The following is an 11,368-nucleotide window of genomic DNA, read 5'->3' as shown; positions in this document are numbered from 1 at the left end:
ACTTTCTAACTTGCAAGAATAGAACATTCATTCAACACAATTGTAATTATCGTACTCTAGAATTATCATAACCAATATTTAGTATGTAAATGAACTCCAGGTTGTCATAAATACACAAGACGTGACAATTTTTACTCTGGGTACAACACGCATGCGTAAAGGCTGGGCAGGTGGGAGGGAATTTCAGTTTGTGCGAGATGGATGTGCGCGTTGGCTACGATAAAAACTGCAGCGGGAAACCGTTGAAGAGCGGCGAGAAACAAATTGTATTGAATGTGTTCGCAAAGTTTTGCGAGAAATATCCCACTATGGTTATCCAGGACGTGATGAAATTGACATCTGAGTTTACTGGTGTGTCTGTTAAGAGTGTAAAATCTGCGCTCAGTGAGGTTCTAAATAAGGACATTTTAACAACACCAGGGAAAAAGCGTCAACGTCAAAAGCCTGTGTTACAAGTTCAGTGTGATGAGTTTGCGAGAAGTGCCATCCGTCGTAGAGTGCCACACACGTAAATTTGCCGTTGCGTAGAAACGAATTTTCGTTTCGTCTCCCTCTCTCTTAGCATCACGTGTTCTACCCTGCTCGAAAACCTTCGCTATTGTTGCCATATTGTCATTCCATTCCTGGACACACTCGCGCAAACTTCATTGAAAACAATTGAACAGCGCTCCAGCTCGCGGTTCCCACCGGTCAGCAGGGACGGCAATGTGGCAATATAGCACGGCGTAGTCGTTGCTTCTTTTATGCAGTGCATGTTCATTGGCTAGCTAGTAACTAGTGTTGCCAACTGTAATAATGAAGCACTATTTCTGTCACGGAAGGGGAAAGCAGGTAAAGTGGCGGTGAGTTTTGTTGGATTGGAAGCACCATATTTTTATTTTATACTAAGTATTTGACCGGTTTGACGTTGTGTGCGTGTATTGTGTGTGTGTATGTAAAAGTGTGTGTTTGCTAATGAACGTTAAATTCCATAATGCCTCCAGTTCTGTCGAAGTTGAAATCAAAAACCTTCCCAGTCAACAAGGTAATGTTGCCACAACGTTGTGGCAACGTTAGCCCCTAACATACCTAACGTTGTTACAACGTTGAATGTATGTTGATACAACGTTGTGAAAACGTTGTGTCAACGTTTCAGGGTCATTTTTTTCAACGTTGCTGCAACGTTGGTTGACAACGTTGTCACAACATATACTGAACATTATGTAGCAATGTTAGGTATGTCAGGGGTTAACGTTGCCACAACTTTTTTGCAACATTACCTTGCTGCCTGTGTAATTTATGAATATAACAATGCATATTTAAAATATGGTTATTTCGCATGGTAAGCTATTAGCAATCTTTCCAAGCCATTTTTGTATATAATACATATGCGTCACAGTTTCTCTTTACATATTATAAAAACTTTTCCTGCTCCACCACAATAGGCAATTGTTAGTCTGGAGATTGTGATGAATTAACCAGTCTCTAACTACACCTGGTAATCAGTTTCTTTTAGTAGTTTTTTTTTTTTTTTTTTTTTTTTTTTTTGTTTTTTGTCCTCGTTTTCCATTTAGAAGGCTACACCTTCTCTTTGGTAAGTGAATTGTTTTCATAAATGTTTTCCCTTGCAAGGTGATGGTCTAAGTGTGTTTTCAGTATTGAAGTGGTACAGATTTACTTATTCTGGGGGTAGTTCACTTAGATGTTATTTATTCAGTAGTGGGAAAATTACTTGTTAGGAAAGTAATAATTTGCTATGGTGCGGCATGTGTTGGATATATCACGTGCCGTAGTTCCGGAGGATGATGGATTATATACAGCTGGTAATCAGGATGCTGTGGATCTATCAGGAAGGTATACATGGTTAAGAGATGCTGTAATGGTGTGCAGTGGTAAGTGGGAAGGCAGTCGTGTAGAGCATCTTCGTACATTGTGCTGAGAAGTTGTGGATGGTGCGAGTTCATTCGACCAGTTATATATTTGTGACGGATGGCTTCGATGTGGGTTGTGATTTCGGGAAAGGTTATTCGCTCGTACAGTAGTCGTGTAGGACTTGGTAGGACTACTCTGAAGGCCAAACGAAGAGCATGTCTTTCCAGAACTTGTAGTTTGTGATAGAATGAGTCTGGCGCTGATATCCATGCAGTGTGGCCGTAAATTATTGCTGGTCGAAGGAAAGCCTTGTAGGTATGTAGGACAACCTGGGAGTTGAGTCCCCAGGATGTTCCAATTAGCCGTTTGAGCAAGCTCAGACGATTTGTAGCTTTTTGGACGATGTTGAGCAATTGAGGTTTCCATGTTAGCTTGGAGTCAAATATGACTCCTAGGTATTTTGCAGTGGTGGCAGGCAGAATTGGCGTTCCCCGTATTTTGATGTTTAATAATGTTGGGTTCCTTTGGATCTTCGAGCGACAGCCTGTCTGTAGAAACACCAATGCTTGTGTTTTGAGAGCATTTATTGTGAGACGCCATGTGTCACACCATCTTTGAAAGGAGTTTATAGCTGGTTGGAGAGTTTTGTTTATAGCTTGGATGGTTGAACAACAGGCGAGAAATGCGGTGTCGTCAGCGAATTGGTAGATAGAAACTTGTGGGGGTTTTGGCATATCGGCAACGTATAGTATGTAGAGTAATGGTGATAAAGCAGCACCCTGTGGAACGCCAGAGTAAGGGAAAATGGGGTATGACATCGCTCCATTTACAGTGACATAAGCGACCCTATTTGTTAGAAAGCTGTGTACTAATCTGACATAGCAAAGCGGTAGTTGGAATTTATGGAGCTTGTAAATGAGTCCAGTATGCCATACTTTGTCAAATGCTTTCTCCAGGTCGAATAGTACTAGACAGGATGGTTTGGAAGTGTTGAAGTGATTTGTGATGCGAGTCGTTAGTTTTAACAAATTATCAAGGACACTGTGTTGAGGTCTAAAGCCTGCTTGGTGCGACGGAAGTAAACTGTGTGCTTGTAAGTGCATGTGTATGCGTCGAACAATGATGCGTTCGAATATTTTGCTAAATGTTGATGTGAGCTGAATAGGTCGATAGTTTGTGGGGTTGGTACTATCTTTGTGTGGCTTTGGAAACATTAGAACTTTCGAAATCTTCCAGTCTGTCGGGTAGTGTCCTGTGCGGAGGATAAAATTGTATATAATAGCCAGAAAGGACAGCAATGCAAGCGGGGCCTGTTTGATCAATACGTATGTGATATTGTCCAAGCCGGGAGCGGTGTTTCTCTTCCTACGCACAGTATTGATAATATCGTCTGTTGTAATAGGAACAGTTAGAGCATTATTAGGATCAATATCGTGCGTATTGCTGGGTTGCAGTTGCCTGTTATTGGGGTTGGTGACTCTGTCAATTTTGGTCTGGAGGCGGAGATTTGGAGCTAATTGTGGTGTTGGAGTGAAAGTGTCTTGCAAGACATTTGCGAAGGCATAAGCTTTTTCAGTGTCGGTGTTTAGGGCTGCGTCCTTGATTGTTATTGGATAAGGAGTACTACTGGATTGTCCAGTGAGCACCTTGAAACGTTTCCAGTATTTGGTGGGATGGCTTTCATCACTCAATTGGTTGCACGTTTCAATCCATCGACGTTGTTTATAAGCTTTTATATAGTTTTGTACTGTACGCAGCCATTGACGGTGTAAGTTAAGGGATTCAGGATTTCTGGTCTGGAGGTAGTCCCTGTATGCTCGTCGTGATGCTGTGATTAGGTGAAGATATTGCGGAGGTAGCTTTGGTTTGTAACTATTCAGAGTGGTCGTAGGTATGTTAGTGGTTGCCGCACTGGTAATCTGAGCAGTAAGATGTTCCACCGCCGTATCGAGTTCCTCTGAATTGTTTGGTGGTGGATGCGGGTGAGAAAAAGCATTCTGTAGCTTTTCACTATATGCTTCCCAGTTCGCTTTGTTGTAACACCAGATTTTTCGAGGTTGTATTGTACTGCTCGTATTGCGGTTACCAAGATTTAAGGTAATTTTCACTGGGTCATGGTCACTGCCGATGGAATCCAGCACAGATATGTTCAAGCAGGCACTTAGAGATGTTGATGTTATAACAACGTCAGGGGTAGTGTTACTTATGGGACGTGTGGCTCTGGGCAGTACATGGAATTCTGCTGTAGTGTTTTGGTCCAGAAATTGTAAAAAGTTTGTTTTGTCTTGCATGGTTCGACTATGATAATTGATGTCCGCTGCTATGATATAATGTTTGCTAAGGGTTTGGATATGTTGAAAGAATTGGTATGGAATAGTCTCCCCTGGTCTTACATAGATGGTAGCAAAAGTAACGACCCGGGATGGAAAATAGATGGTACTAGCAGTATGTTCTGGCAAGTGGAAGTTTGGTGGGAAGGTAACTGTTCGATATGGTAATTTTCTATCTACTCCAATTGCTGTGCCGCCGTTTACTCTTAAGCCCGGCGGACCATCGTGGCGTAAGATGTTGTATGGTGGAATATGACAGATCATTTTTGGAGCAAGATAGGTTTCGTTTAGCGCAAAGCAGTGAACAGATTCTTCCAAAAGCAGGTGTTGCAATAAAGCTTTTCGTTTAGAAACTGATCGGATATTTAAAAATAGAAAATTATACATATTCCGTACTGCCATATTCAAAACCTTAAACCGCAGTTTCCAAGTGGGATATGTGGAAATGCACATGAGGACCAGAGTATGTTGCATGGAGTTGCAAGTTGAAAATTGTTTTTGCAGATGCTGTTACTTGGGTTAATATGTGCGTTCTTAAAAATGGGTGCACATTTTGGAGAGTCAGGGTGAAGAAACGTATTAGATCTTCCACTGTTACTGGATGTCGTAGTGAATTGTCAGGTTCTGTAGCAGTGTCATTGGTGCGCAGGGGAACTGTTAGGTCAGGGTGTTCAGGGATTGCATCTGGCTTGGCTTTGCATTTGTAACTGTATGTAGGATGGTTTTCCGTACATGTGACACATTTTGGTGGAGCAGTTTGGTTTTGACATTCTCTGGTTGAATGGGGTCCTGAACAGTATCCGCATTTATCTCGGTTTGGACATGCAGCAGTAGTGTGCTTGTTATACTGTTGGCATTTTTCGCACCGCAATGGAAGAGGTTGTTGAGAACGGGATGGTTCAACTTTGTACCTGCGTCTGTATATGTATGCTCCACTGTGTAGTAGGGTGTCTACAGCATCTTGTGAGTCCGTTAGGACCCGCACCATGTATGTGGGTCCGTTGTTATTGCGAATACGGATACATTTGCGGATTTGTACACCTTCGCATTCCAGTTCCTCAAAAATCTCTTCGTCTGTTAGACTAGGTTCTACACCCCTGATGACAACTGATAGTAGTGGGGATTTATGTGGTGGTGGTGGTTGTTTTTGAATGGAAGCATTTAGTGTCTGGATGTTTGCTTTGGCTCCATAGATTTCAAAAGAAGCTTTGTTTCTAATTAGTTTTGCAAAGTCTGGATCTGGTGATTTCAATATGATGCCATTACGGGTGAACAGTATTTGTGCAATTTGTGCCCTTGGCACATACTTAGATGTTTGTTGGAACACATGTTTTGCTGTATTGAATTTGGTGTTGTAATTGGTGAGCAGGAAGTTGTATAAGCTGTTATCCTGTTGTTTGGATTTTAGTTGGGTTGCATGAGCTGTATTTCCTGTATCTCGTTTAATTGGTGATCTAGATCGTTGACGTTGAGGTAATCCTTCATAGGAATTGCGACGTCGGTGTTTTGTGGAATAGCTGGACGTTTGCATTGGATCATTGGTACTTCGTGAATCGAGCATCGTCTCGGAGTTTGGACCGTCCGTCCGTTTAGTACCTCCGGTGAAGGTTTTCACCCCTTCTCGCTGTCGTAGCAGCGTTGCAGGAAGACCATGATGCATATCAGAAGACCACAACCGTGAGTTGTTTATATGATCCAATAGAACAAACGCAAATCCTATGGGAAAAGAGGCACAAACTCAAACCAACTGACAACTCAATCCAATGAAGCGAATCCAAATTCCAAACTAATTGTAGAGCCCAAGACAAAAGAAGAGGAAGGATGAAGGTAGTAAGGGAAAACAGTTTCAAAAAATAGTGCAAGTCGTATGTCTGCTCCACTCAACGTGTTCAACCAAAAAGGTTCCTCGCAATCACCTAACCACCGTATAGGCACAATTGGTACCGTTTGTCCGTTCCAGACTTACGGCTTCCTCCTGGAATAATTGGCCCACGATGCGTGACACAAGAGAGACCGACTTACAATTACCTATACCTGATGTTTTAGTAGTACTTACCTCCTGATTATATAGTCTGGAATAAAAATATTTATCATGGGAGTTTCACTTGTATTCAACACATTTCATTTTCTGATCTTCCTTACAACTTCAATATTCACACATCTTTCGAAGGATAATAAAACACATTTTTTCACTAATTACAATCGAAAGTATCCTTATTTGTGTTACTAAAACTTATGTTTGTTTTGCATTTGAGTCGCACTGCCATCTAGTGTACGCTGTAGGAAATATAAGGTTTGGTGGTCAGTGCGCACACAAATTCAGATTAAACAAAACACTCCGATCTGACGCTTGTGGCGCTCATGGTGGTGATCATCCAAACTAAAGCGGATTCAGTGGAATGTTTTTTTGCAACGTTGATGCAACATTATTACAACGTTGTTCCCCTACATACAACATTCATCAAAAATTCAACGTTGTGGCAACGTTATCACAACGTTGTTCCCCTACATACAACATTCATCATATATACAACATTCTTACAACGTTGTGGCAACGTTAGTGTGTTGACTGGGTTGCATAGCCAAGCTCGGGAAATTCTAAGCAATTCAACTCTGGCTCCGGCAGGTGTTCTTGTAGAAATTGCATAGAGGAGGCTGTCATTTTTGCTGCTTAATGCGATACATATTGTTTTCTGTGTTAAAATTGCCATGCTTTGATGGGTGACCAAGTTCATAGCAGGGCCGGCGGAAGGGGAGGGCGAACCGAGCGGCAAAATTTGAAGAGAAGAAAAAATAAGTCTATTGAAAACTGTGATCGAGCGAGATATTCTTTTGCGCTGAATAGTATTGAAATAGCATAAGAAGTCTCATTATTTATTTTATATTTGATGTTTTAGTTAGGAATATATTGATTTTCAATTTTCCGTTGCTGCGTAATGACCGGGGGGGGGGGGGCGTCGAAATAGAGCGGCATCTACTGCCACCTCCCAGGGAGGCAAAATGACTAGCGCCGGCCCTGGTTCATAACAAAAGAAAAAGCCGCGCAGCTTATCATCTAGTGGCAGTATATGTACTTGTTATTGTTGTCGAAGCCGGCATCCTTTGTAAATGTACAACAAAGGCAACCGACTGTCGCAGATCTCAGAGAGGAAATAATAATACTGTTTGAGGAGGAGTGTTATGGTGCAATTGTAGCGGTTTAACACGTTGGCATGTTATTATCTGCCGTTGCAGTTCCATACCAGTGTATACGGGTTTTGGGAGTGAAAAGTTAGAACGCCACCAGTGCATTAATGCAATGAAAAATAATATATACGTATATATTTTTTTTATTTTGTTTGAAATCACTCAAATAAGGAATCGTATGAAGAAGTCTTCTTTGCAGCATTTTTGGTAATTGTACTTATGTGTTAGTTCATATTTTGCGAATTTTTAGTCCATATGTATGTAGCTACATACAAAGCCACTTGTTAGTACATATTAATCCTAGTCCTGGTATAATGCATGACGTTTAAAACTCAACGTTAGATAGACCTGAATTCTCTAATTTTATTGTTGTACGTAACAGCTGTGCATCGGCGCACCGCAGCGATTTTTCTATCTGCTCCATTAGCAACACTGCTTCTTTAGTTCTGTCGCGCATTGCACGGCAGAATTATCTGCGCTGGACTCTAAAGTTCATCACTTTTTTGAGAGGAACGAAGCGCCAACAATAAATAAAGTGTTGGTGAGTGTGAATAGTGATCCGGATCTGCCGAACCTTAAGAAAACAAGTTTCCACACAATTCTGAAAGAAATTGGCTTCGAGTTTGTGCAACGCAACAGAAAAAATATTATTGTTGACCGAGAAGACATATTGTTGTGGCGTCGGAACTACCTGAGGAAAATACGCGTATACAAGGGGGAGGGGCGAAAGTTGTATTTCCTTGATGAAACGTGGGTGAATGAAGGTCATACTGTTTCTAAGGTGTGGGTAGATTCTGCCGTAAAATCTAAAAAAACAGGCTTTCCTCTCAGGATTAACCACAGGACTTAAACCCTACCGGCAAAGGCAGACGCCTTATTGTATTGCATATTGGAAGTGAAGATGGATTTTTAGAGGGTGGGGAATTCATTATGGAATCTAAAAAAACTGTAGATTACCATGAAGAAATGACAGGTGACGTTTTTAAAATCTGGCTAAAGAAAATTTTACCTCTCCTTTCACAGAACAGTGTGATCATATTAGATAATGCATCCTATCACTGTGTTAAGTTGGAACGTATTCCTAACAAGCAGTGGCTTAAACATGATATTATTGAATGGATGGATGCAAAAGGTATCGAACGCAGGCGAAACATGGTGAAAGATGAACTCATAAACGAGATAAAAGAGGCTAACATTCACCACGTTTATGATAAGTTTGTGGGGATTCAATGGCTGAGCAGGAAGGTCACAAGATGTTAAGACTCCCCCCTTATCATTGTGTCCTGAATCACATAGAGCACGTTTGGAGCCAGGTAAAGGGTCATGTTGCTCGCAACAATAAAACATTCAAATTGAGTGACGTCAGAACTTTGATTCATGATGGTATTAGGCTGGTAACTGCTGAAATATGGAAATCGTTTATACGCCATGTGGAGAAAGAAGAGGAACGCTTCTGGGAATCAGATTACATGTGCGACACGGTTGTTGACCGACTTGTTATCAATCCAGCTGATACGAGGGTCTCTATTTATATTTTGAGCCTAACAATGAATAAACAGGAATTTGGCATTGAAAACTGCTTTATTGTTTTTCGAAGTATTCTCCTTTATGGTCAATACACTTTTGCATTCGTTCGAACCATTTGTCAAAGCAGTTTTTCCAATCTTCTTGAGACACCTCCATAATATGGTTTTTGAACGCATCAACGGATTCTTCCGCCGACGAAAATCGTTGTCCACGCGATTTATTCTCGACATTCGGGAACAAGAAGAAGTCATTGGGTGCCAAATCAGGACTGTACGGCGGATGACCCATCAATTCGATTTTTTGACTGTTCGTAAAGTCGGTTGTTAGACGAGATGTGCGACAGCTGGCATTGTCTTGATGAAGAATGATCCGACGGCATTTGTTTATTTTCCGTATTTGACCGAAGACCTCTGGCAAACAAATTGTTGTGTACCATTCAGAGTTGACCGTTCTACGTTCCTCTAAAGGCACAGTTGCCACATGACCAGTTTTCCCGAAAAAACAGGCGACCATTTGTTTCGATGTGCTTCGAGCGCGAACAACTTTTGTTGGATTGGGTTCATCTTGAAACACCCATACAGTCGACTGCTGTTTACGTTCCGGCTCATATGCATATATCCATGATTCCTCACCTGTTACAATCTTAGATACGTCTTTTGAAGCACCACAATTGTATTTATTGAGCATTTGTTTGCACCAATTGACGCGAGCGTCTTTTTGAGTTTTTGTCAAATTGTGTGGGATCCAACGAGAACATACCTTTCTCACAGCTAAATGATGATGTAATATTTTATATATGCTGGTGGAACTAATGCCTATGGTTGCCTCAATCTCACAGTATGTCACATGACGATCTTGCAGTATTAGGTTTTGCACAGCATCAATGTTTTCTTGAACAACAACTAATTTTGGACGACCTTCGCGAATCTCGTCGGTGAGCGAATGGCGGCCACGATTAAATTCGTTATACCAGCGTTTCACAGTGGCAAAGGATGGGGCTTCATCGCCAAATGTGGAAGTAAGTTGATCGATGCACTCTTGTCTTGATAATCCACGTCGAAAATCGTAAAAAATCATCGCACGAAAATGTTCACAAGTTAATTCCATTTTATTGTTGTCGCGCAATCTCCAAGGCAAAATAAACAACACAAATCAAGCTATTGACAAAACATTTGAAGTACGTTATGGTCAATAATGCCAGACGATTCCGTGCAAACGTCAAATCGCGCCTAACTTCAATCAGTGTTGCCAAGGCTCAAAATATAAATAATGACCCTCGTAGCAGTAGCGGCGGCACCAGCAGTGAAGGGGAGGAATATGGAAGTAATCGACTTTCTATCTGACTCTGCTTAGGCAAGTAAAACACTTTTATATCTTCAAATTAAATTCTTAAGTACAGAAGTTCAGCTTATCTTGTGAATAGTTATAGTTTTCCTTTTTATTTAATTTCTCGTAGCTTGTAACATTGCTTTCGCGCCAACTTTCTCTCACACGTGGTGGAAGCAGCAGAAGCTTTACGATCATCCAATCGGTGAAGCCTGGCGGAGTAATACCTTTGCCCTTGTGTTTACAGTGCAGTCCCTTCTAAGCGCGGAAAAAGTATAGCTGCGCATGGCCACTCATCTTTATGTAACATTGGACAAATAAACCAGGGCGTTGCCTTAAAGCAGATTGCTATTTTCAGCTCTGTAGCAGAAAAACTAAATGGTACACGGGGCTGCAATTTTGTAGTTTTAAGTACACAGATATGGATCACATTTCACATGAAAGATCATATGTCTGTGATGTGTAAAAATAGGCCAATGCGATTATTTATCGAAACACCCTCGTATAACGACATTATTTCTAGAAATCCTAATGGGTAAGTTCTTACCTGTCATGAAGTCCATCATGGGTTGATCCAACATCAAGATTCCACATGGATATGACAAGTTGGACTTGGACCTACAAAGACAGAAAATACATTTGTCAACGTATTCCAGTAAATGTTATTTGTGTTGGTAATGCTTGTTTAAGACCACTGTCCTTCCATCAATTCATACTTATCATCACTATTAACCCAGAGATACAAATGCAACTAAAATAAAATATAAAAATCATCTATGAGTGGATCCATGGACATGAATGTTTCTTTTTAAGGCCATTTTAGGCGCAGATAGGGTACTTGCATACCGTGCCTGGTTCGAGTCTTGATTAAGCCTACATTTTTCACTGAAATTTCTACACAGTATATATCTGGTGTGTGCCACACACAGTGCAGAAAGGGTAGTCGGTACTGAAGCTTTAGCTGAAAGTGGGATTTGATCCGCTGAAATCTCCCCTGTTGGGAATTGAACCTTGGACCCCTTGATTGCATGAGAACAAGAAGGGTAGCACACTGAGTTGAGCAGAAAGAACCTATCATGCAACAAATCATAGTTGGGGGGGGGGGGGGGTACATCCCGACCTGCTCAAATCCCCAAGATTAGCAGATA

The sequence above is a fragment of the Lepisma saccharinum genome, chromosome 30 (assembly GCF_977018435.1).
Source record: "Lepisma saccharinum chromosome 30, izLepSacc3.1, whole genome shotgun sequence".
NCBI classification, from domain to species: Eukaryota; Metazoa; Arthropoda; class Insecta; order Zygentoma; family Lepismatidae; genus Lepisma; species Lepisma saccharinum.
The sequence above is the reverse complement of the archived record's forward strand: the minus strand, read 5'-3'. Positions refer to the sequence as shown.